We start from the raw sequence: 26,286 nt of genomic DNA on the forward strand, positions 1-26,286 counted from the left end.
GCGATTGCCCGAGCGGCCTCGAGGGGGCCCTGCCGCGGGTGCGGGCCGCCAGCCAGGAGGACGGGCCGCCCGCGAGCTGCTCGCAGCCCAGCCTCGCTTCGGCCATCGCCCCGCCGGACCGCGCCGCGGGCTCGCCCAGGTACAGCGGCCGGGAGCAGGACAGGGGCAGCCACGCCGCTGCCCTCTTTGTTTGGGACCCGGCTCAAGTTGCTGAGCTCCCGGGCTCCGGGACGGGGCTGGAGGCGCGCGGGGACTTGGAGCTGCGGCGCGGGGACAGGGCTGGTAGGGTGCAAAGTTAGTTCATGGTGCGGGGACAGGGCGCGGTGGTACCCGGGGAGGGCGTTCGGGTCCAGAGCTGCAAGGGCTGGAGCCGGGTCCCCGGGTGGGTTCGCCCGGGCCGAGCGCGGCTGGGGGCGCGGAGGGGTGCGGGCTGGTTGGTGTGCAAGCAGGCGGGGGCGGAGCGCACTGTCGCGCCGCGGCCCTGCGGACTTTGCTCCCGGGGACAGTCGGGGACGCCGCGACGGAGAGCCGCTTGGGGCTGCACTGGGATAACTCAGGACTCTCCTCCCGCCCTTTCCAGGCAAGTGCCCTCGAGCGCCTCTTTCCCTTTCCTTTCCGTGGCTGGGAGGCAGGGGTCCCATCCCGCCTTTTCCAGACCCTCTGAAGGAGCAGGACTGGGGGCGTTCAGGCCTGTACTGGGGCACCTGGGGCACATGCCTCCTGGCCTGTTGGGGCTGTCGCTGACAAGCAGGAGAAAGGGTCCGGGGTCCCAGGGGCTCTGTGATCCGGTGCTGTGATATGACCACTGAGCTCGGGGACGTTTTGACTTGAACTGATTTAAATGAGAATCCGTGCGGCGGAGGTAGGGGACCCAGAACTTCTCCCTTCCCCCACTGGCATTCTGGACCGTGCCAGCAGGTTAACCGGACTCTCTATCGTGATTGGAAACAAAAAAATCTCCCTCCAGGATGTGGGGCCAGCCTGCACCATTAACCAGGATAGTCGCAGCTGATTGGGACTCCTCAGGCCCTCCCGCAGCCCACTCAAACTTTTATGTTCTGAGATGTGCCCCCCCCCAAAGTATGCTGGTAGAGAGCTTTAAAAATATACCCCGAACTAGAAATACAAAAATTATGGTATCAATATTGCATAACACACACTTTTGACGTTTTGATCTATTTCTTGAGCCTTTGGTCTGTACATATTAATTCTTTTTAAAGTGCTTTCATTCTTTCCTTTTTAAATGAGATTTGAGTGTCCTTGTGATTTTGGCTTTTCCTTCTTTGGAGCCTGGGAGGTTATATTTGCAAATCAATCAACAAGTATTAAGAAAGGCTTTTCTGTGCTGAGGCCTTGAGGACCAGGAAAAAGGGGGTGGGGAGTGGCTGCAGCTGGAGGCCGGAGGACTTTATCTAGGCCGGCTGTGGAGTGTGTATGTTGTAGAGCGTGCGTGTGTGTGTGTGTGTGTGTGTGTGTGCGCGTGCGTGTGTGTGTGTGTGTGTGTGCGTGCGTGCGTGTGTGTGTGTGTGTGTACGCGTGCGTGTGTGTGTGTGTGTGTGTGCGTGCGTGCGTGTGTGTGTGTGTGTGTTGGGGGGAGCAGTCGCAGAGCTGGGTCCTGGGGAGCTAACTGGGGCAATTGGCAAGAAGCCAGACCTCAGACAAAGTCATGGTGACCTCCTAAACGGATAGAAGGGCAATAAAGAGCCCTGATGGAGTGCCCTAAACTCTTTGCATGTATTCATTTCATTTCACTCAAATAAAAGCTTTTGCAGGGATGTGGGGTTTTTATACTATTTTACAGATGGGTAAAGAAATGCCAAGGAACCTGCCCAAGATGTTGAAATGTGGCAGAGTGTAGCCCAGGACTCTGGGGGCAGGACCTGGGACTTTGTGGACCCCCCTCCTGGCTGCTGGCTGCCGCTCCTCTTCTGTCATTTGGATCCTAATACAAGTCTGGACAGCAGTTCCTCAACTGACACTGCCAAAGCTATCAGCAGCAGTGGCTGAGTAATTTCTATCAAAACCATAACCAGTTAGAAGACAGAAAAAGTAGTAGCTTGGGGAATGCAAATGGATTGGCTTTTACAAACTATCTCTCAGCCTTCCATGTTTTGAAATTGAGCTACGTGCATATGTAACTCTGGAGCTCAAGTGCACTGGATCAAAATATGTTACTTTGCCGTAGGAGGTGTTGCACATGGCACAACAGTAATCAGGGAAGGAAGGAGGCCGTAAGGTAAGCACATCGAGTGGAAGGGACTGAAGGGGAAGATTTTTGAGTCTCTATCTGGCAGTCACAACTCCCTATCTGCCCAGGACTCTGCATACAAGGACCCATCTTAGCAGATGAGGAAAATGCCAAGCAAGTTTCTAAAGTCCAGGAACGACTAGAGGTCTGCCTGTGCCTGGTTGTCTGCCTCTGTGTTTTGTTCCTTAGCATCAGCCTACTGCATCAGCAAACTCTCTGTGCCAGGGAAGCCTCTTCTGACCCTATGTCTGGACTTGCATGTGAGAAGGGGCTGAGCACCACGATCAAGAGCTCTCTGGTCCCTACAAACAGAAAGGTCTGTGCATTTGCCTGCTGCCAGGGCTCCTCACAGGCATCCAGTGGATTTCTTACTGCTTACTCTCCTGTTTTATGTCTGGGTGGAGTCTGGTAGGTCTGCACCATTTGGTAGAAGCAAGGACAGATAGTTTGGGTCCAGGCTAAAGTTCTCTAAGACATGAACTGACTCTGCTCCTTCTTGTATGACCCTGACAAGCACTGGGGCATGGGGGTGGAGAGGGTCTTTAACTCACCTGGGCAGAACTGAACCAATAATGAGGAATCACAAAAGGCCTTTGCAGTAGTTTCTGTTGATTTAGAATAAGGGGGCTGAATCAGTTGCTTAAGTAGGCATTTGGTTAACTTGTAGCTATTCTTTGTTTTTCAGAAAGTAGTGTTAACAGCCAGAGCACAGTTACTTTTAATTCTCATAGGGGAGCAGATGTATCCTTTGGGCATTTCCATGTGGACTTGGTGTTTAAATTTCTTACTATGGGTGGCAAGGAATGTATACATTTTAAAACACCCAGGCTGGGGTGTAGTGGTACAGCATGTAAAGATTTGGGTTTGATCCCTAGCACCACAAAAAGTAAACAAAACCCAAGATGGTAAGAAAAACCAAAACAACAACAACAACAACAAAGAAAACCACTCCTACGTAAATGCACTCATTCTCTTTGATTGGGCACAAATTTTGGATCAGGTTTTGTCATATCCATCTCCATGTTGATGTACAGTTTGCTGAGCACAGTTCGGGGGAGGGACATTGATTTTTTGGTACCTATTCTTTAAAAGCAAAAATCTAAGGTTCTCAAGTCCTTGAACATTCTTTTTGAATCCTGCATCAGGAGTGTTTTGTGCATGTCCACTGCTGCCGTGATGTGGGACATAGTGCTGAACTCGGTCTCAGTGCCTGTGTGGCAGGCAGGTTCCCCTAAGGGACATCCTACTGGCCAACTCTCTGTACTCTGAGAGACTGCCTGGTCCCCTCTTTTGCTTTTATTTATATTTATTTTGGGAATGGGATCTTGAGGCATCCCTCATATTGGCCTCACACTCTCAGCCTCCCAAGTCCTGGAATTATAGACATGAGCTACCGTGACTGGTTCTCGTTTCATTTTGTGCCTGTCTGTGGTGTCTGGTGTAGCCAAGATTAGGGTTCTTCATGTGTTAGTACAGATGTCCTGCCACATTTGAGGAGACCTAGGAAGAAAGGGTGGCTGATGACTAAAGTCATCTTGCTTGGGAAGTGAAGGACAGCAACAGTTAGGAGCTTTTAGAATGCCCACTGTGTCAGACAAGGTGGCAATTCTCTCTCTCTCTTTTTTTTTTTTTTTTTTTTTTTTTTACTTTTTACAGCCATTTATTTATTTATTTATTTAGTGTGTGTGTGTGTTCATGGCCCATGTATTGAGGTCAGAGGACAATTTGTGAGTCCATCTCTCTTTCCACCATGTGGGTATCAGAGATCAAATTCATCAGGCTTGGTGGTAGCGCCCTTAACTGCTGAGCCATCTCCCTAGCCCTGAGGAGTAATTCTTGAAGTTCATCGTAATGACTCCTATAAAATTGTCTTTTTTAAAAAAAGAAGTAATCTAGTATTAATATATTTTATCCCAAATAGGCAAACTTAATGAAAGCTTATGTTGAAGGAATCCACACGAGTGATGTAGAAAAATTTCCCCTGACCAGAGAGGGTCAGGTGCTCCTTAAAGGGACCACCCAATAGGACTGATCCTCTTGTCTGTCCATCCCAGGCTGAGAGGGCTTGTGCTGGCTTCTCTTTCTAACCACAATCTGACTTTCCAAGCTGTCTACATTTTTTAGAAGGGGCTCTGGATTTGAGTTGAGTTTCTACAGTGCTTGGGGCTCTTGCTCAGAAAAGGATCTTCGCCAGCCCTTGGAAGAGCTGCCTCTCCCTGCCTGAGTGAGCAGGTCAGGCTCAACCACCACAGCCATGATTCAAGTCCCAGCTGCTTCCTCGGACACCGAGACCAGCCTTTCTTTACATCTTCTCTTCCTTCCTTTCAGTTCTAATTATGGCACATTAAGTTACTGGCCCTTCCTCTTCCTCTTCTCTTCAGAGAGATAATTCCAGTCACATACCCCTTACAGGCTGGCCTTGTTTCTGTTTCAAAGATTAGAAGACATCTTTGGAAATTTTGACCGCAGCTGCCCAAATAGGGCCCAGGAAGTTTTAACCAGGATGCCTGCTGATGACTGGGAGCCAGCCCACACTCCGCAGCACCAGGAAATTTCCAGGTGTCTCCTTCATTGTGCCTCAGCAGTCACAGTGTGTTGTGGCACCTCTTGTGTGAAGATTTTCATGAAACAGCTTAGGAGAAGCTGAAACACCAAGCCCTGGTGTTTTCAGTGTATCAGAATCCAGAAGTTACAAAAGAGGTTGAAGGAAGTTGTGGGCAGGGCCATGTAAGTGCCTGTAGTTGGTTCTCTTTTTACAGGGGAGCCTGGCCTACTCCAGGCTCGCAGGAGCCAGTTATTTCCAGACAGAGGGTTCAGGAATCCTGGCTCTCTTCATTACTTTGGAGCACAGCTGCAGTTTGCAGTCTTTCGCTCACTGTGGGCCCACAATAAACTGCGCAGGCCCACATCTGGCCTCCCGGCGGGCGGGCAGCCCTGAGGCCACTCTGGGCCATTAGCCAGGGTGTCTGAGTCTGTGCACATTCCTTCCAGAACAAAGGCCTCCCTGGGCCTGGCCCTGGCGTTCCTCTCCACTTGGTAATCCATCACCTTTCCTAGAGGTTTCCCTAGGCACCCACCTCGCTCCTTACTGGCTGTTTTGGAAGTAGATCAGAAGTGTGCTCAGGCAGCAAAACAGACCTGCCTCTGGCAGCTCACAAACCTAGGGCAAAACCTCCCTTTAAGGAGCTTCTGTGTTCCTCTCCTGCAGCTCTGGGGTGTTCTGGCTGGTGCCAGGAGTAGGGAGGGTGATGTCCCTCGAGACCGTGTCCCTTGCTGTTCCCTGGCTCCAGGCCCAGTGCTACTTTGGTCCTCCTCAATCCCCCTGGCTGCAGGGCTCTACTGCTGCAGGAAAGACATCCAGGTTTTGGGGGGGGGGTGCTGTCAGATACCTGGCTGGGAGAGGAGACCGAGTTTTACTGGGAGGCTGGAGTGACAGATGCATTTGTCTTCGTGATGGGGTTAGGAGTTTCCAGTTTGTCTTCTTTGGAAAGGCCTGCAGAGTCTGTTCCCAGAGGTGGAGGAAAGGAAGGCTTTGTGGGGGTGGAGCTCTGGGGGCTGGTTGGGAGTGTGTTCTCCATTGGTCCTCTGTGTTGCTCTTGATTTAATGAATATATTTGTGCTTTCTAGCCGGCTTTTTGACTTTCATTTTAAAAAATATTTACTGTTTTTTTTTTTTTTAATTTTATGTGTATGAATATATTGCCTGCTTATGTGTAAGTGCACCTGTGTCGTGTAGTGCCCAAGGAGGTCAGAAGACAGCGGTCGGATCCCCTGGAACTGGAGTTACAAATGGTTGTTAGCTGCCATGTGGGTGCTGGGAACCGAACCCAGGTCCTCTGCAAGAGCAGCCAGTGCTCTTAACTGCTGAGCTATCCCTCCAGCCCCTCTGACTAACTTTCTATAACAAATGCTCTTTGCAGACTTGGATTAAGGTTAGAAAAATGCTAAAGAAGCTGGTCTAATGTCCTTCTGATCCCTCACCCCACTCTGAGGGTCAGCCAGCTTTCCATTGCTGTGACAAAATGCCCGAGAAAATCAATGACAAGGCTTATGCTGGAATTTGGTCCATGGTCAGTTGGCCCCTTTACTGTGGTAGGGAGCAGGATCATGGCAAGGGGTGGGTGGCAGAGAAAGTGCTCCTGGAAGCAGAGACTGGGAGGAAGGGTCTCAATATCCCCTTCAAAGATACCCTTAATGATTTAACTTCTTCCCCCTTGATCTCCTGAAGGTTCCTCCCCCTCCTAATAACAACACAGGCTGGGGACCAAGCCTTTAACACATTGGGCCTTTGCGGGGCCTGTTTAAGATGCAAGCCACCAAAGCCCGGAGCCAACTGCTGGTGCCTTGTGCTTCCTGTGCCCTTTGAATTGACCAGGCTCAGGTCATGCCATTTGTTTTGTTTTGTAACCTGCGTTTTAAAATACTGTGGCAGCCTAAGCATTTCCTAATCTGAAAATAACTGTATAACCAGGACTGCTGTGGACAGTATGTGGGTGTACTGTGGCTGCTGGGGCTTAACTATTTGTCCATTGGTTGTTATGGCCTGTGTGTAACTTTGCACGTAGATCTTTGGGCAGAGCCTAGCTACTCATGATCTTGGAAGGATTTCTAGTGGGTTGAGCTAGAACATAAACTTTTTTTTTTCACTGTGGCAAACTTCACATAACATAAAATTTAACATTTACATCATTCAATATGTATAGCTCAGCGCTTTTAAGTACTTTCACATTGTTGTGCAACCATCTGCATCGTGGGTCTCTGGAACTCTGAGTCTTGTGGAAGTACACTAACTCCCTGTTCCTCTCTCCAGCAACCACCATTCTTCTCTCTGTCTCGGTGAACAGACTACTCTATGGATCTCCTGTAAGTGAACCATACAGCATTTCTCTTCAGGAATTACCTGTTCAGTAGTCAGCTTTCCCTCCCTCCTTCCCCCCCCTTCCTCTCTCTCCTTCCCTTCCTCCTTTTCTTCTCTCTTCCTTCCTTCTTCCGGCTGAATAGTACTGCTTTGTACATCTGTTAGGACACTTGTGCTGCCTCCGTCTTCTGTTGATGTTCAGTGATGCTGCTGTGCTGTCCCTGCTTTCTGTTTTTGGTAGCCACTCAGAAGTGCCCAGAGCTTTTTGGAGTTCCTTGGCATGGTCAGACTGCAGTTGAGACACCGCGTGCTCACTGTCTCCTCACAGTGTCCACCCACTGTCCTCAAACTCTTGGTCGGTGCCCATAGGGTAAAAACCAGCCCTGCAGGAAAAGGATGAAGGAGGCTTCTTACCAAGCTGTTTTGACAGATTGTGTAAACTTGATGATTAATGGGATGAGAAAGAAGAGTGTTTTCAGAGAAAGCGAGAGAGAGAGAGAGAGAGAGAGAGAGAGAGAGAGAGAGAGAGAGAGACTGCCTTTAGGGCTGCTGGGTTTTATTTTCAATTAAAAGGGTCTGACTTTGTTTCTGGAGAATGGTTTTAATTTGAATAAATGGTTCAGTCTGGGAACCACATGCCATCGCCTATGATCTATGAGAGCAATTACGCAGGGTTTCCTCAGCTGAGTTTTGGAGGTAATAACACAGAGCCTGGCTTTGCTCTGTTTTGGCTCTGTTGAATGGCACTGGAGGCCCCTGAGTGACTGGGAGGAGGCAGTTTTTCTGATCTGCACAAGGGGCTTGCTGGGACCAGCAGCCAGAGCGTGGCCATAACACTCTCACTCCTGACACTGGTTAATTTTTACCCTTGAAGAATGCATTCACAATTCCAAGTCAGGAATGTCAACAAGTAGACCCCCCTATCCCCCTTGGAACACACTGGACCAGAATTACTGGCATCTTTTCCAGCATAGGCGTTTGCACAGTTTGTCAGATTTGGGGAGGGAAGAGGAGGGAGATGTGTCATTACATTTACCCAAATTCTTCTAGGCTCCTAGGCTAGGTAGGACTGTAAGCCTTAGGGAGAGGGTTGCCCTACCTGGGTGGTCAGCTCTGGCTGCTTTCCAAGGGGCTGCTGATTTTGGTGGGGCCACATGGGTGCAGGGACAGTAAAGGCTATGACCCCAGGGAAGCAACTACCTCAGGTGTTTCTGGATAGCCAAGTGGGGGTTACAGAAGGCCAAAAGAAATAGCAAGGCCCAAGATGGGGGTTCACCCTTTCAACTAGGAAAAATGAGATGCATGCTGGGCAACTCCACATACTGTTTGCATTCATGTGGCATGCAGGTAGGCAAGTGGACTCACTGGTCTCACTGGCTGGTAGGATCTCAAGGTGGGGAGTGGAGATCTGAGAGTACAGAGTGCAAAATAAGAGCAGGTCTGCTCCTTAAGGAGGTTGAGAAATTGTGGAGCTGGAAGGTAGAATCTTGCTGGAGAGGTAAGATGAGTGATGCCTGTCCCATTTCCCCAACAAAAGGAAGATGCTAGCATAAAGAATGGCTGGGGTCTGGAAAAAGCGACAGGTAGGGCAGGGTGAACTCTAGTACTCTCTTCCTGTCCTTTCCTTAAGGAAGGGCAGATGGGTAGGTGTATTAGTCAGTTTTAAGTTACTATAGGAAAACATCTGAGGCAGGCTAACTTTATAAAGATAAAAGGTTTGTTTAGCTCACAGTTTTAGAGGCTCCATTAGAGTCTGGTAAGGATCTAATGGAGGTTGATCTCACAATGGTGGGTATACAGCTGGGAAGAGGAAGTCACATCTTGAAACAGGAAGCCAGATTGCCATTCAGTGGCAGGGCTCCTTGAGGGCTCAGGGATCCATGAGACCTGCCTTTTACTTTCACAGGTTGGCCACCAACCACCAGGCAGAGGAAGACTTTGAACTCCTGATCCTCCTGCCTGCCGTCTACTAGATGCACTTCTTAGAGATCCCTCCATCTCTTAATACTACTACACAGAGACTCAAGTTTCCCACACGTGCCACTTTTGGAGGACACACTCAAACCTTAGTAGTGGTCACCATCTCTGGGGGTTTGTCCTGCACGGGGATAGTACATCATTTCTCCAAAGCTCCTCAATTTTCTTGTACATTTCACAGAGACCTTTCTTATTTTCCTCTGGCAAGGGTGTAATTTTAAACAACTTATGACAAGTCAAGGGAAATGAGAACCCAGCAACACACAAGCTTGATTTATCTATTTAAATGGGAATAATCCAAAAGTGTGGGTCATCAGCATGAGCATACTGCTTTCCTAAGGAGTCTTATTAAAGGTGATAAAAGTCCGAGACACTGTTGCACAATGCCGTCTCTCTTCCTTCTGTCTAGGTGTTTGCACAGGCTGCGAGTTAGAAGCTTAGTGTGTGTAATTCCTTCCCCAAAGCTGCACCCCATCCTAGCATGTCCCGTGTTCCCATTGTCTTTATGTGAATGTCTAAAATTGCTTCACAGAATGTGCGTGATGGCCATGGTCCTTTAACTTCAAGGCTGGCTTGTAAATGATTCTTGTCAATGAGTCTTTCAGAAAATGCCAACTCCTCTTTGGTTACTGCTGGCTGAGTGCCCTCTGGGTGCCCTCTGACCTGTGTGTAGCTGGTGGTGAGGTCTGTAGCCTCACACCTAGCAATGAAGTAACCCCCATAGGCTGTGATCATGTCACCAGGATCTGCAACCCTTTCCAGCCATGATACAGACTGGTTTAACTCTCCTCCCCGTTTGTTGGCCTCCCTGGTGAGCACAGACACCTGTGGGCAGTAGCATGCTGACAGAGCTGGACATGCGCTGCAGCGTTAGTGTTGACCTTGACCCTGTAGCTGTTTCTGGCCAGGACTCTTGGGAAGTGTCCAGCTGGGGCCTCTGAATTCAGCTCTGCACCCACCGCCAGCCCAGCCAAGCTTCAGACAGACTGGGCTTCAGTTCTCGGTGCCAAGATGAACTGGGTGAGTGAGCTAGGCTGACCTGACAGACTTTTGACTGACTGCGATCTCTATTGTCCCTTGTCCCTTTAACCTCTGGAACTACTGCCTGTTCTTTTGTTATTTCCATCACATTCTACCTGTCATCAGACCCATGTGCTTCGGGAACATCAGTTCTTCTGGCTCCCATGGTACCAGATGGTTTTGTGCAAATATGAGGAGAGCCTTATTTTGGAGCTGCTGGAGACAAGCTGGTCCTGCTTGTTTGCTCTGGGGGTGAGGTGGAGGCAAGGTAGGCTTCTCAGGGACAAGGTGGCACTTATACCTGTCTCTGCCAGGTGGCTCTGGGACTGTCCCCAGACATCTCTGAAATTATGCTGAAAACACTCCTCAGTATCAAGGACTTTGCTAAACAGTCAGGAGTTGTCCACTGTCGTGCACCCAGGGACCTTCCTAAAGAAAAGCCAAGGGCACACGGGTGGTTTTTATTTTCTCTGAGGTTGTTCCCCCTTTGGGAGAACACTGAACCCCTTTACAAGGCCCAGTGCCCTCATGCCAGCTCTTCAGACAAACTGGCCAGGCTGAGGCTGGGCTGCAAGGCCTCCCTTAGCCCTGTCCCCTCCAGGTGGTCTGAAAATCATGCTGACCATCATAGGCCCACACTGTGTCTTGAGGCTGAGGTAGCCATGTTCCTTGTAACACCCTGGGAAGTGGGTGGTGGCACATTTGATCTCTCAGTTGTCACTGAGCTCTGAATTTCATGGACAGGAATCAAGTCCACTGGCTCTTTTTTTTTTTCTTTCAACATGATAGGAGTCTTAGAGGAAGCTGAGCGATAACTGCTGTCCTTGGGCCAAGCATTACCTGACTCAGAGCCTCTGCTCTGACCTGATCTGATGCCCACAGGCTTTGCGTGGGTGTGTAGGGGTGCAGATGGTTCTGTGTCCAGCTGGGAACATTCAAGCTTATCTTTACTACGTGGCATATTTTCCCAGGGTTTCATTAATGTTTCCAGGGTCACAATGTCTTTCTTGGAGTTCTGCTTCTAACTTTCGTAAGAGTTGTTTGTACTTCTTTTTACAGATTTGAGAATCTGGCTTAGTGTTATTTTCTTGGAAATTAGCCATTTTTCCAGTCCCCATCTTAGTGGAAGTTTGTGGCAAATGCCTGCTAGGCGTCCCTGAAGGCTCCCTGTTGAGAACTGCAAATGGAGAGTTGGTACTTTCCTGCTTGATGCATGAAAGAATGTTCTTTCTGGACAGTGCATGAGACAGTTCCCCTGAGATCCATACAATAAAATGATGAGAATTATTTCCTTTGTCTTGTTCTCAGAATGGGTCCCAGTCTTACTATAGAACTGCCAGCAGTGTGTAACCTCTTGTTTCATACTTAAGTGAAGGCTCTGTTCTCATAAAGATGCCAGGCACTGAGCAGAGCCAGCCAGGGAAGTCAGGTCTCCTCGTGAACTTAGCTGTTCTCTCTTGAGGCTATCCACATTGTGCTCATGGCTTAAGAAACCTGCCAGATTTTGGAGAGATGTTTGGACCTGTATAATGAATCTGCTTAGTGCTTGGCAGGGGACCAGCTAGCTGCTGGGGTGAGGAGTGGGCAAGATGACAGTGGGCTTTGTTTATCCCTGGGGTGGGAGATAGCGTGTCCGGGTACAAGTTATCCCCATCAGCTGATCCAGCTTCCCTTTCTCAGAGGCTGCTGCTGCTTCAGGGCCATTGTGCCTGTCAGCTGGGTTTGCCCTTGGCTCTGGGAGAACACGTGGTTGCTGTCATGTGGTCCAGCTCCCAGCTTCTACCTGGCTTTCTGTCACACACCGTTCCACGGCCAGCCACTCCTGGGACTTGTGGGGGCGAATGTCAGGCCTGCACCTTAGGGTAGAGGTGGTGACGGGCATTATCAGTGTGAGCCCGGGGATTCATTTGCCCCCTCCATTCACTGACTACCTCAACCTCTCATTCCTTTTTGTATCTGTGCCCCAGATACCTTGAGGTCCCCCCTCCCCCCACCCAAACTGGAAGTCCCATGGCTCAGGAGTCAGGCAGCTACCTACACTTTGATAGGTCCTTCCCCTCTTGGATGCAAGGCTCCTTGGCTCAACCCAGTTTCCTCTGGAATCCCTGGCCTCCGGGCCATTGCTCACAGGGCCAGGGCCTTTGTCCCCAGCTCCCATGGGGCTGATGGCTGCTGCTGAGCTGCTGCTTGCTGTTTGCCTTCTTTCTCCTGGGACTTGGCTCATACCCCAGAGGGCCCCAAAGCTTAGGTTTCCTGATAACCTGCTTTTCCCATGTGTGATATCTGTGGCCCACCAAGTTCTCAAGGGCTGAGCCAAGGCAGCCTATTAAGAGACTCCCAGAGGTGCCCCAAGGATGGGTTTTGCTGAGACCCCTGTGCAGACAACAGCAGAGACCCTTACAAGGAGGCATGGAGACCCAGTCAGGGCTGCTCACATCACCCAGATGTTGCTTGAGCAGTTTTCTTTTCCCAAATTTTATTTAATTTTATCTTATGCATATGAGTGTTTGCCTGCATGTATATATGTGCACCACCTATATGCAATGCCTGTAGAAGCCAGAAGAGGGCATTGGATCCCCTAGAACTGGAGTTACATGCAGTTGTGGGTACTGGAAACCAAATTAAGGTCCACTGCAAGAGCAGTACATGTTTTTAACTGTTGAGTCATCTAGTCCCTCTTCCTCTGTTTTGAGACAGGTTCTCACTATATAGCCCAGGCTGGTCTGAAACTTACTAGGTAGACCAGGCTGTCCTTGAACTCACAGAGATCCACCTGCCTCTGCTTCCTGATTGCTGGGATTAAAGGTAAGCACTACCATGTCTAGCAAGCTGTTCTTTTGGGGAAGAGCCTTAGTTCCTGGTTCTGCCGATGGGAACTCTGCTCCTGTTCTTTGTGAGCCCTAGCACTGCTAAAAGGGTCCATGTGATGAGAGTTGCGATCTCTGTCTGTTCTCATGGTTTTCTCCAGTGTTGTGGGGAACCAGAGGCTGGGCATGGGGCTGTGACAGATGAAAGTAGAATGGATCAGGTGCTGCCCTATCCCTTGTTTGCTTTGTCTCAGATCTCTATGACTTCAGTGAGTGTGGCGGCATAAGAACCACAGGGCACCGAGTCAGGCTGGTCACCCTACATGTGTCCATCCACAGCCCAGATCTGTTCTATAACCAATTGTTCTGCATTGACCTTCTCATCTGCCTTCCTGATGTGGATACTGAGGGCCTACCTTGAGCAAGACAACCAGGTGCGGTGCATTTTGAGGACTGAGGATTAGCAGTCCTGCCATCACCCAAGCTGTCAAAGGCCATCCCAAGTACTGAGGATCACCATACCCTGTGTCACACACTCCTTACACCTGTCCCTGCTTCCCTCTGAGTTGCTCACTTCATGATCAATGCCAGGGTTGGTGGAGGTTGGCTGACCCAGGACTGTGCGAGGCTGTGGCTTTGGTACCTCAGGTTTTTTTTTTGTTTGTTTGTTCTGAAAATTTGGCATTCACGGGTCCTGAATTTTAGTATAAAGTGAAAAGGAAACTGTGATGAAGGACAAACCAGCTTAGTCAATGGAAGCTGAAAAATCCTTTACCCAGCTTTTTTGGAAAATGTTCACATTTTTAGGAAAATTGAAAGAATAAGATAACGAACTCTTAGATACCCTTCATTTTGATGTGCTAGCTTAATTTTTGTTGTTCTGCCAAATTTACTTTATTCCTGTTTATTTTTTTATCTTTTTTTTTTTAAACAGGCTCTCATGTAGCCCAGGCTGGCTAAATATAGCCAGGCACTCTACCACCCAGCTATGTCCCCAGAGCTTGCTCTGTGGTTCCAACATCCAAGGGTGCGCTCCATCTATATCTGTTACTGTATTGAAGGTCAGGAAATAAGCCTTTGAACTTGTTTTTCTTTTATTGTTCCTATTTTTCATTTTTACTTTATTATCATTATTAGTTGAGACAAAGTCTCACTGTGTAGCACTGTAGACCAGAATGGCCTCAAACTCACAGAGCTCAGCCTGCTTCTGCCTCCTGAGTCCTGAGTTAAAAGTTCCTGCCACCATGCCTGGCTGTAATTAAGCTTTTAAGAAACGCGTGTCTTTCAAATAGATTGTTACTTGTCAATACATTTTACCTGGGTAGCAAGCTCCTCAGTCTCCAAGGCAGTGCTTATATTCCTAGATACCTTTTAGCTTGCTTTTCTCTTTCTCTCTCTGTCTCTCTGCACATACATCTGGGTGTTTGCACATGTGTATTTGGGTGTGCATGAGGGTGGAGTCCAGAGGTCAACCTTGTATGTTGTTCTTCAAGTGCTGTCCTCTTTGTTTTTTGAGATAGGATCTCTCATCAGCCTAGAGCTTGCCCATTGGGCTAGGGGCTGGCCAGTGAGCCCCAGAGATCTGCCTGTCTCCTCCTCCCCTGTGCTGGCTTTTGTATGTGAGTTCTGGGGTTTGAACATAGGTCCTCTTGCTTACGTGTCCAGTATTTTACTGACTGTGCTATAGACCCTCTAGTCTTTCCTTTACACCACTGCTCTATAATGGCTCTCTAAAGTGCTTCAGGTGCCTGAAACCAGCATGGCATGTTAATGGGACTTCCCTCACTGACACGACAGATAGCTGTCAGCTATAGCTACTGCCTGAGTATCTCTGCTGAGTAGGAGTCCACGTTTTTGGATATTGGCTTAACTCTGTGGTTTGCAAAGGAAGACCCACAGCTAGCGCCACAGTGGGAACTGTTAGAAATGGCAGCTTTGGGCTGTACCACAGACCTGCATCAGACACTTAGGATTGGCTCTGTGAGGCTGAGAAGCACTCATCCGGGATAATCCTTTTCCAGTGAGTGATGCTCATCTGAAGTTCCAGGAAAGCCATTAAGTCAGGTAGCTTTAAAGTTCCAGTTGCCTCCTTAGTAGTCTGTGCATGCGGTCTTACCAGCCTGCTCCCTGTCTTCCCGCACTCTTGGGGACTGCCTGGAGAGAGCTGTACCTGTAGTTCTCACACTTAGAACACTGCTTCCTGAACCTCCAATTTGAATTCCTGCCCAAGGTTAGAAAACACAGCAGTGTGGAGTTGATGCCTGTGTTCAGCCTTTGCTCCTATTTAACCCTGGCCCCCAGTTGGGCTTTTTGCTTTAAGGAGTGAAAGAGCAGCATGCCTGGAGGTCTGAGCCTCACAGCTATGGACTGAACTTCGACCTTTGTTAGTGTGGGAGCCAAGTTGCTCAGCACTGAAGGACATATGAACCACCCCGTGAGAACTGGTTGTGTCCACAGGGCAGAAGGAGGTGATGTGCAGGTCAGAGGAGGAGGCAGCCAAAACCCTAGTTACATAGAGTGCTAATTAGGGTTTCCATGGAAACAACCATAAGGCGGTTTTCACATACAAGTTTCCTCGATTTAATGGCAGGGCTATGTCCCTCTCTGCCATTGTAAGTTGAAAGTGTGAATTGGAAATATGTTTAATCTGCCCAACCTACCGAACACTGTGGTGCACTGTGGGTTATTGATGCCTCGCCCTCATGAACCAATGGTTCCCACTGTTGCCCAGCATCAGGAGAGAGCTGCACCTGTGTATCACCAGCCCTGGAGCAGCTCCAAACCCACAGCTTCAAGTACAGTGGCTACTTGTGCATTGCTCTTGCACCATGGTAAGTCAAAGATCATTAAGTAGAGCTGTCCTACCCTGGGGACTGTGTGTGGATAGCCATGTGTGGACGAACTGATTCACATGATTTTGAGGACTGGCAAGTCTTCACATAATTTGTTGGGAAGTTTGGAAAAAAGTTTTGTTTGTGAGACAGGCTCTCACTATGTAACCCAGGCTGGGCATGAACTCTTTTGCCTTAGCCTCCCAAATCCTGGGATGGCAGACATGTGCCACCGCACTTGGCTCAAAGCCCAGATGCTCTAGCGGATTCTAACAGGTCTTCATGTTGTAGTCTTGCATCCGAAGCCATATGGCACATAATTGCTTCCCCTGGAAGCTTTTTTTTAAAAAAATTAATTAGTATTAGTATTCTTCATTTATTTATTTTTACTTTTTAATTTTTTTGGTCTTTTTGAGACAGGGTCTCCCTGTAGCTCCAGCTAGCCTGGAACTCACTATGTAGACCAGGCTGGCCTCAAACTCACAGAGATCCGCCTGCCTCTGCCTCCCGAGTGCTGGGACTAAAGGCGTGTGCCACTATGCCTGGCTAGTATTATTTTTATTTTGAAACAGGGTCTCCCTGTAGCCCCAGCTGGCCTAGAACTATGTAGACCAGGGTGGCCTTGATCTCAGAAAGTTCTCATGGCCTCTGTCTCCCAAGTGTTGGCCCACCAGGCCCAGTGGGAGCCTCTTTTTTTTTTCAAAAAAACAAAAAGCTTCACCTGATTGAGTAAGGCTCACCCACATACTGGAGGGTCATGTGCTTTACTTACAGCATAGCAATTAAACATTAATTATATGTAAACCATACTTTACTATAACAACTGTGATGATGCTGAGCACTTGGACATCTTGATGTAGCCAAGGAGCCTTCACCAGGCATCCTGGCATTGTCCTGTCTTATTGTGGGTTCTCTGGCCATTTGACATCCCCTCTGAGATGACAAGGGTTCTTAGGTCTAATGGATGTTTATTGATTTATATAAGTAATGTGGATATAAGGCTTGGTTTGCTCAAGTAGCTCAACTCATAACATCTCTTTTGTACTTTTTCAGTTGTCAAGACTATAAGAAAGGCTCCCAGCTACTTCTTGCTGTTGCTTGTTTCCAGAGAGAGAGAGAGAGAGAGGGGAGAGAGATGAGAGAGAGATGAGAGAGAGAGAGAGAGAAAGAGAGAGAGAGAGAGAGAGAGAGAGAGAGAGAGAGAGAGAGAGAATGTTTTCTGGGGCATTTTACAAAGGTCCTGAAACACTGAAACAATCCTATGTCCATAGATGCCTAGTGCTGCCTGGATTAGGCCTGTGTTTTGTCCAGCTTCAATGGCTGAGGCAGAGAAGGAGACCAGAAAGCAGCTTGGCACATGGGTGTGAGTAAAGACTCCAATTGGGTCCTCATGTGGCTTCAGCTCATAGCTGTCAGAAGGTGGAGCACTGTCAGCACATCACTGATGAGGAGCAGAAGTGACCAGACCCTGGAGAGGCAGGATAGAGCTTCTGCTGTGGGAAGGCTAGAGCTCCTTAGCACAGGGACAGTGTCCTCTGAGAGAAGAGCTTTCTGGCAACAGAGGCCACACCACGGCCCTACTGGTGAGCCCTGTCCATCCCTCACTGAGCCACCATCCAGGAGCCTGTGACTTATTTCCTTGTATTGTTTTTAAAAAAATATTTTATTTATTATTTTTATTTTATGTATATGAGTGTATTGTCTGCATGTATGTGAGTGTACCCAATGTCGTGCAATGCTGTGGAGGTCAGAAGAGGGCTTCAGATTCCCCTGGAACTGGAGTTAAGGACGGTTCATAGCTGCCATGTGGGTGCTGGGAATTGAACCCGGGTCTTCTGCAAGAGCAGTCAGTGCTCTCAACCGCTGAGCCATCTCTCCAGCCCCTCCTTGTATCTTTTTAAAATATATATTTTATTTATTTTATGTATACGAGTGTACACGGAAGAGCCAGTATTGAATCCCCTGGAACTGGAGTTACAGATCATTGTTACTGGCTGTGTGGGTGTAGGGATTCAGACCAGGGTCCTCTGCGAGAGCAAACAGTGCTCTTAACTGTTGAGCTGTCTCTCCAGCCTGTTCCTTGTACTTTTTTAAAAAAAGTTTTTATTTTTTTTTTAGTAGTTTCTGTTTTTTTATAGTTAGATTGGAAATACAGTTTTGAGTTCACCTTAAATGTTATTCCTCATTCAACCTAATCCTCTGTTGATGAGTTGTTGGCAATAGTAATTTCAATAATTTTCCTGGCTGCTTTCCTCTCTGTGCATCCTGGAAGTTCTCTTATGGGGTTCCTGTGACCCCAGCTCTGTCTCTTGCTCCAGTGTGAAGATCACTGCAGGACTGCTGATGCAGCCCCACAGAGAAACTCTGTCCTTGCTCTCCAGACACTAGGAGGATTCTATAATTAGTACATGTCCTGGCTCCCGGGGTGCCCTGCACCATCCTTAGGCAGCTCCTACAGGCCACAGGGTAACTGAAGCCCTGGCAGAGCCTTGGAGGTCTCTGAACAGGGCTTCCCCGTCATCTGATGCTGCTCTACCTCTGCTCGACCGAAAGCTGTGTAAAAAAGGCCTTTGGGGCATTGTTCAGAGTGAGGTCTTCTGTGAAGGCAATGCAGTGCATCTCAGTTGGGGGATGGCCCTGCATCTTTGGTCTGTGTCAACTACTTAGACTCTTCGCTTGAGAGCTCCTGTAGGGAGATCCCAGGTGAAAGGGGGTTCCTTGCTCCCAGCAGGCCTCCTGCTGCTCTGAGCTTTGGTGTGCTTCACACGAAGTCTCTTTCTCAGGGAATCCATACATTTGGAAGTGTGGCCTATCTTGGGATGGCCCCCACTGAGTGTTGCTGGCTGTTGACATGTCTTAGTCTGTTTGTGTTCCAAGAAGGGGTCTCCAAGGCATACTGAAGAGAGATGAGTAGAGAAAGCTGAGTCTGTTGGGCCCCTAGAAACATTCAGGTGCTGTTGAAAGATGAGGCTTGGCTGTGGCTGGCCATCTTCACTGAGCAGCGAGTATGTGTGGTCCAGGGATATGGAGGAGCTGTGTGGCTCTGGAATGGTGGGCTTGCTTTCTGGGTTTCTGCTTATTTAACTGTATGTTGGGATGGAGGCCATGAGGTCTGGGGATGTTCCTGTGGTTTGTGATAATCTAGAAGCAGGGAAGAAATCTGAACCTAGCCTTGACCCAGGAGGGCAGAAGCTGCTTTGGGCTGGCATCTGAAGTCTTTCAGCATTTGCACAGTGGGAGTGGTCACAATGCTTTTCTTACAGACTAGGTGGGCATCCCATGGGCTTTGGGATAGTGGATGGATGTCTTCAGCAGAGAATAGAACCGAGTTGAAAATATACACTTGACTCTCTTTTCCCTCCCTCCCTCCCTCCCTCCCTCCCTCTCTCCCTCCCTTCCTTTGTGTCCTGAGTTCTGGGATTAAAGATGTTTGCCCCCATACTTGGCTTTTATAAAAGTTTATTTTATTTTTATTTACATGCCCGTGTGTGTGTGTGTGTGTGTGTGTGTGTGTGTGTGCCTGCAGAGGCCAGAAAAGGGCATCAGATTGCCTGGAACTGGAATTACTGATGATTTTTAGCTGCCCTATGGATGCTGGGAACTGAACCCTGGTCCTCTGCAAGATCACCCAGTGCTCTTAATCGCTGAGTCATCTCTCTAGCTCTAAGCGGGAAGAACGTTAATTCACGATCCTATTTAATACCCTACCCAAGTCCCAAGGTGATTTGAAAAGCATGCCAAATCAAAATATGTTAAAAGAACACATGCACAGAGAAAGTTTTGAGAGGATATGAAGTCCAGGGAAGGTCACCATCCAATGGATTTGTTGTAAAAGTCCCCCTGACAGGATTAGGCTTTGAGCACCTTTGGTGTTGGGGCCCACAGACATGAAGCCCATCAGATGTGCCTCAGCCTCCTTATGTTGAAGAAAGCAACACCAGGAAGGTTCTAGGTGGCTCTGAGCTGACCCTGGAGGTCAGGCTTACAAGGTCATTCTGCAGGGACACTCCCGCCCTACTTGTCCTGCTGGATGTCATATGGGGTCACATTGGGTCATGTGCAGTTGCATGGTATTGCACATATCATGTCTCCCATCCCTGCATCTGACCTGAGGTATCTGACTGGCTTTAAGTTCTTCATTGAGGACCGGGAGCTTAGGCACCTTCTTGGATTCACTAGACAGTATGATGCACATAGGTTGACTTGAACCTCTGAAGGGACATTGCTCTGCGTAGTTGGGGAGGAGCTGGCTCAGGTACAGAGGGATGGAGGCCCTTGCCCCTTGGAGGGACTGACCTCTGCTGGGATCCCAGCTAGAAAGGAAGTCAAGAGTGGGGCCATGAGCAGAGTTGGCCAAGAACAACTGATCAGATGACCAACCGTGACACTGGCAATGCAAGGCTGGGGACTTGGTGGGAAATGAAGCCTAGAAGTTCTGTCTGCAGGTTTACAAAAGACCTTGGAGCACCAGGATTTTGTGGTGGTTTGGGGCAGGGTGAGGTCTTATCTGTTAGAGATTCTCTAGCACACCTTAGAAATTACCTAGCCTGGGTAGCATGTAAACAAGGAAGTGTACAATGTTGGGTGCACATTTCTTAACGCTAAGATGTCCACGACCAAGGTGCCTCTGACCAACCTGATATCTGACACAGTCCACTTGTTGCTTTGCAGATGGCACTTTCTGTGTGATACCACATGGGGGGAAGACCGGGAAGCTCTTTGGTAAGGATATTAATATTGACTTGATAGCCCCACTGTCATGATTTGGGTACCTCCTAGATGCCCAGCCTCCTGATACCACCGTCTTTGAGGTTGGATTTCAATCTGTGAGCTTTGGGGAAACATGAATGTTCAGACCACAACACCAGCAGTGCGTAAAAGCCTTGTTTCAGGATGGCCATGGCTGGCAAATGTGGAGACTCAGGGCTGGGATGGGGTGGGGTGTCGGGGCTGAGCCTCAGTTCCTGCCCTAGGGGCTGTGGTTGGCCCTGTGGGCATAGCAAGGCCCTTGCACTGAATGCTGTGTGTGGTTATGGTTTCTGAACTTGTAGCTTCCTCAGGCTGTTAGGGATGTTTGGCCTATGAATGTGAAGACATAAACTCTGTGCCTTTCAGATACCTGATAATTCTGTCATGTCATTGCCTACTTCGGGGTTTGGGGAAAGGAGCCAGCTCAGTGTGGAGGTCAGCGTTTGGTTTCTGATGCTCTTCTGTAGTATCTGTCCTAGAACAAGAGCAAGTTGGCAGCTCTTAGCAAGATGCCATTGCTTCCTGGATGAACACTGCAGGAGTGAGGTCACACCCCAGCCAGGAATGGAGGGATGGGACAATGACAGGCACACAGGTTGGCACTCCGGTGGCCACGATTGTGCTTCCCTCACACAAAGGCTTCCACGATAGAAGTTGTCAGATGTTCTCTGTTTTAGTCTATTTTGTGTTGTTGGAACAGAATACCCCAGGGGGGTAGTTGATAAAGCAGAGTCCTAGTGTGGCTCATGGTTCTGGAGGTTCGAAGTCCATGATCAAGTTCATGATCAAGCTGCAGCTGGAGAGGGTCTTGACCTCCTTCACAGCATGGTGGAAGGCTGAAGGGCAAGTGCATGTATGCAGAAAGAGAGTACCCTCTCACTGGCTAACAGCTTATTCTAGCAATAACTGATTCAGTCCAGAGGGTTCAGAATTCCTCTTCCCTCCACCTGCCAAAGGCAGTACTCCTCATGACCTCATCACCCTTTATGGGTCCCCTTCCAGCCCTGACACACTCCTCAACAGAGAAGGGAAATCAGGAAATCCCTCCTGTGATTAACACTGAGCAAGATTTTGCAAACTTCTTCACTCCCTCCTCCCAAGATTTCCTCCCTCCCTCCCTCCCTCCCTTTCTCTCTCCTTCCCTCTGTCCCTCCCTTCCTACTTCCTTCCTTTCCTCCCTTCCAAGATTTCTTCCCTCTTTGCCTTCCTTCCTCTCTTCTGAAGACTGGACTTGATTTGTTAGAACCAAGTTCTTAGCAATATCCACATTTTTTTGAGGGGGGAGGTGGACCATCCCAGCTGTCCTTTTGCCCTTCAGCAGCTCTGTGGATACACTACCTTCACCCTATCAAGATACATCAAAGATGTGCTGGGCTGGGCTGGACTGGGGCAGGGGTGGAACCGAGGGAGGAGGGGAGCAGAGATAGACAAGGCTCTTGGGAGTCTCATGGAGCTGGCCAGAGGGCTGGGTGGCTGGCTTCTCCCTGTCCCTACCTCAGTGTCTCCCTGTCTCTTTTCATTCCGCCCTGAGTGGATATGGGTGATGTAAGGTGGCCCAGCTCTCACTTCGCTCCACTAAGATCTCATCAGGGGCTGGTATTATTTTGTTTCAGGGTTTTTTTGTTTGTTATTTCGTTGAGGAGATAAGAACCAACTGGAATCTTCAAATAGGTGAAGGCAGATGTGGGTGTCACCCCTAAGTCTACAGAGTGGAAGCCTGGCTTTCTTTTTGCCTTTCGTACCTGCATCACTGCAGGATGGGAGGCACTGGGTCGGCCCCTTTGAAGTGGGGCTGATGGACAGTCTGGGGAAGGTGGGGCGCCCAGGCCTGCTACCATGAGGGTGTGGGACCCTCTGTGGAGTGTCAGACTGGGAGTTGTACCTCTTGCCTGTAGGTAAGAAAAGAAGCAGAAACAATACTGGGGAGGAAGCATTCCTGGCTGGGATTAGTGGGGAGGTGGCTCTGTGCTTTGATCCTCCTGGCACCTGGCTTGCTGCAGCTTGCTCCTGTAGGGACAGCAAATTCCCTGTCTCCTTTTATGTTGGGAACCCACTGGGCCCTGACACTGGAAACAGCTTCCCCCTGTTCTGCCAGCAGCAGGGTTCACACAGCCACGGAGGGCAGCAGAAGGTCTGCTCTGCTCAGTCCCATGAGGGAAGTGGTCTAGAGGCTCTGGTTAGATGTATGGATGGGGGAGGTATGTTAGTATCTGCTCACAGTTGACCTCCTACCTCCCCAGTAGGCCTCCCCAGTAGGGCTTCCTTCTAGTAGGTTTTCTCTGGAGAATTCCCGGATGCACTCTTGAACATGGAGGCGATCCCTCAGTGTATGCTTTATGGTGTTCATGGGATACTTGTTTGTTGGGGTGCCTGCTCCAGGAACTGGATTTCATTCCCACCTCCTTCTTCTATTAAGTGCCGGTGGCCACCCACACAAGTCCTGGCGATGTTTAAAGAGTCCTTGCATCTCCAAATACCCCTTAACACCTCCAGTTATCAGTAGGCAGGGAAATTAGTCATTGATCAAAAGGAGAACTAGGCACATGTATTTATTTCTGGAAGAAGGAGGAGGGGCCCTGTTTATCACCACTCATTGGCAGAATAAAAGGTAACTTGGACAAGGAGGGTTGAAGGTTGGGTTAAATAACAAGTGTTTGGTAAAAATGCACTTTTATAGGCTCTGGGAAGGCTGAGGTAGTGTCATGCTGGAGCAGTCATGTAGTTCTAGGTGGTCGAGGTCTCAGGTGTGACTGTGGGTGTACTTTGTCATCGTATACCAGTGATCAACCTCTCTCTTACAGGGCATGCTATGAACTTTCTCAAGTACATTGTTAGCCTTGAGGGTGGTTCTGCCTGACATTATTAGGTTGTTGCTAAAGTAGGCTGAGCCTCTGGTGTACCCTGGGTCAGGGCTGGGTCACAAGAATTGGGCCTTGTGTAGTATAGGCTCTGTCTCCCACATCCACCTACCCTCCTGCTCCTGGTTATCCTTTGAGGGCACCAGATCAGGTCATGAGTTTGAGGACAGCCTGGGCTCCTTAGCAAGATCTTGTCTCAAAAAAATATAAGGGCTGAGGGTGTACCTACCTCGGTGATAGAGTACATATGCATGTGCAAAGCACTAGATTTGGTCTCCAGCACTGGAAAAAAAAATCCAGCAAAGCAGAAATGGCACCTTTGGTCAGTTGGACAGTCTACAAGGATCCTGGCACATTTCAAAGCATCCTCATGCTCTGCCTTAGAACCCCTGAAGCCCAGGCCCAGGTTGTCACCCCCAACCCTCCTTGGACTTTCTGGACCCCAGGATAAGTGGGCCATAGAGTAGACCCGAGGAGAGATCCTGTCCAGGGGACTCAGGTCTCAGTGTGGACCCTAACATCAATCTGGGGACCTCATGGCAACAGGCAATTTTGATCTTAATAAATGAAGAAAAATTATAAAAGTCAGGTTTTGATTTAAAACAGTCCTTCTAGGGCCTCCTGCAGGCTTTATCTTTGGACTAGACCCCCTCATACATAAACACAGCACAGTCCTCAAGGGGAATCTGAACCCACCACCCACATATAACATTCCACCTGCTGCCTTTAACCTTGTGTGAGTGTGTGTGCTAGACTGTGTGCACGAGTGTGTGCATGTATGCACATGTGCATTGCCAAGCATATATTTGTGTCTGTATATATGTGGATGCACACATCTACATGTACACACAAATATGCATGTGAGCATGTATGTGCAAATATATGCTGTGTACGTGTATGTGTGTACATGGGTTTGTATGTATATATCTTGATTTCTGCAATGGCGCTAGAGAGTGGCTTTTTGTTACTTTCCTTGTTTCTCATCTCACTCGGGTGCTGAACTCTAGACAGCTTCCTGGCTTGGCAAGATTACAATGAACGCATCCTTAAGCATCCCTTTTATTTATCAAATCCCTGTTATTTTGTTAGAGTCTATCTAGCAGCCAAAATAGCCTCAGGAGGAAAATAACTAGAGATGAAATGAACTGTGTCAGAAGAATGTGACAGGTTGGGGTCTGCACCGGCAAATGATTGTCTATACAGATGTTCCAGTTCTCCACAAATATGCTCATGGGGCTGCGTTAGCAGGGGGCAAAAGTGGCTTGATGCTGCCTCATCTGGCTGGACCTACTCTTCATAGAGACACAGGGTTGAATGTCTTTGCTTTGTTATGGACATACCATTAGTTTTAAATCCTTCCTTGTTATTTCAGTCTGTTCAAATCTAGGACTAACGGCTATGTGGTATTTCCACCAAGCATTTCCTCTTTCCTCCCTCTTCCTCACTTAACCCTGAGTGTGGACCATGGTTGTGCAGTCTGCTGACTTAACCTCCCATATTGCTAGCCCTACCTTTGGAGGGTCTGCTCACCTCTGGATTTGCCCTTGGTTGAGAGGCCCTGATGGAAACCAAGGGCCCTGGCAACTGATAGTTTTCACTCTAGACTGTTCTGTTGTTCCTGCTTGTCTCTCCCAGGAAGTTTCCCTCCCTGACTGTTCATTTGGACGCTGGCCTGGCCCAAGGCTACCCAGCATCTGATGACTCTGTTGAAGTTCTAGGATCCCTGCCCCTTGTCACTTGTCCCCTGACCCTCTCAACCTGAGGTGGCCTGGCCAGGGCTTCTCTGCCTAGCGTTTCTTATACTCACCTACCTCTCCTCTCTTTAGGAAACACCTGATACTGGAGTAAGAGAGAACTACACAGTCCAGTCCTAAGCCTTGATGGGTCCCCACTTCTAAACATGTCCAGGGTCTAGGCACTCTCAGGGCCACCACCACCTAGTACTCTTATTCCCTTGTCCCCTCAAGCTCTGGACACCAACCAGCCTTGGCCAGTAGCTGGCACCACCCAACCTGAGCCATCCGTAGTCTTCTCTGTGCCTGGGGCCCCCAGAGCACTAAGATTTTTGTTGTTCTTCATTCCCTGCCTTCTCCCAGTATGTTGGTCCCAGGGCAGCCAGAGGGAAACTTGTAAGATATTTTAAATCCCATTGCAGCAGCATCTGTAGGCTCTTCCTCCCTCAGCACTTTCCAATTGCTCCATTTCTTTCCATATCACAGGCCAAGTCCTTACACTGGCCACAGGGCATTAGGAAAATTGCCCACAGGTCCTGGCTCACCCAGAGCCCTGCTGCCCATCCCTTGACATGATATGCTCTACCCACGTGTCTGCAGGGGCTTGTCATCATCCATGACGTTGTTGGTGTCTGTACTTCTGCCGGATGTCACCATATCAGCCCATCTAGATAAACTAGGAAGCACCCCTGACAAAGAGCCGCCCACCACACATCTCAGTTGATTATCTGCCTTTTCACCACTTTATGTTTGTCAGCTGGGTATCTTCTATCAGGAATGGGAGGAACCTGGGGGCAGGGTCTGTTCCTGGAGTCCAACAGCAGGATGTGGATACAGGACCACTGCCTTGCAGGGACCTGTGCTATGACTTCCCTCCCTGTGTGGGACAGGCCCCTGGTGGCTCCTCTGAGAGGAAGAGGCAAAATAAGACAAGAAGACCCTATGGAGCTTTAATTGACCCTCTTACTAATTAACACTAATAACCTAATGGGCTAACAACACAAATAGATAAGAGAGATATTTCGGTTGGGGTGACCTTGGAGTACAAAAAAACCTCCAAATGACTTAACTCTAGGCCTACCAGCCTAAAGATACTTAAGTAGTCAACAATTGATCCAATCATGAAATTGATCAACGGACCAAGTTACCCTAGGGATAACAGCGCAATCCTATTTAAGAGTTCCTATCGACAATAGGGTCTTCTT

The 26,286-nt window shown here is 48.9% G+C and overlaps 1 protein-coding gene across 2 annotated transcripts in view; it reads left to right on the top strand.

Moving 5' to 3' along the window:
* The first annotated feature begins 28 nt into the window (after positions 1-28).
* Positions 29-26,286, top strand: part of Tns3 (tensin 3) — a 257,511-nt gene continuing 231,253 nt past the window's right edge. The window contains exon 1 of one of the 2 annotated variants that reach the window (XM_008842184.2): positions 29-139. The gene's annotated coding sequence lies outside the window, so the exon portion shown is untranslated. Of the gene's footprint in view, positions 140-402; positions 581-26,286 lie in introns of those variants that run through there. The other variant, XM_029567904.1, reaches the window with a different exon arrangement.

Source organism: Nannospalax galili, unplaced genomic scaffold (assembly GCF_000622305.1).
Source record: "Nannospalax galili isolate Female #2095 unplaced genomic scaffold, S.galili_v1.0 scaffold321, whole genome shotgun sequence".
Taxonomy (NCBI): Eukaryota; Metazoa; Chordata; class Mammalia; order Rodentia; family Spalacidae; genus Nannospalax; species Nannospalax galili.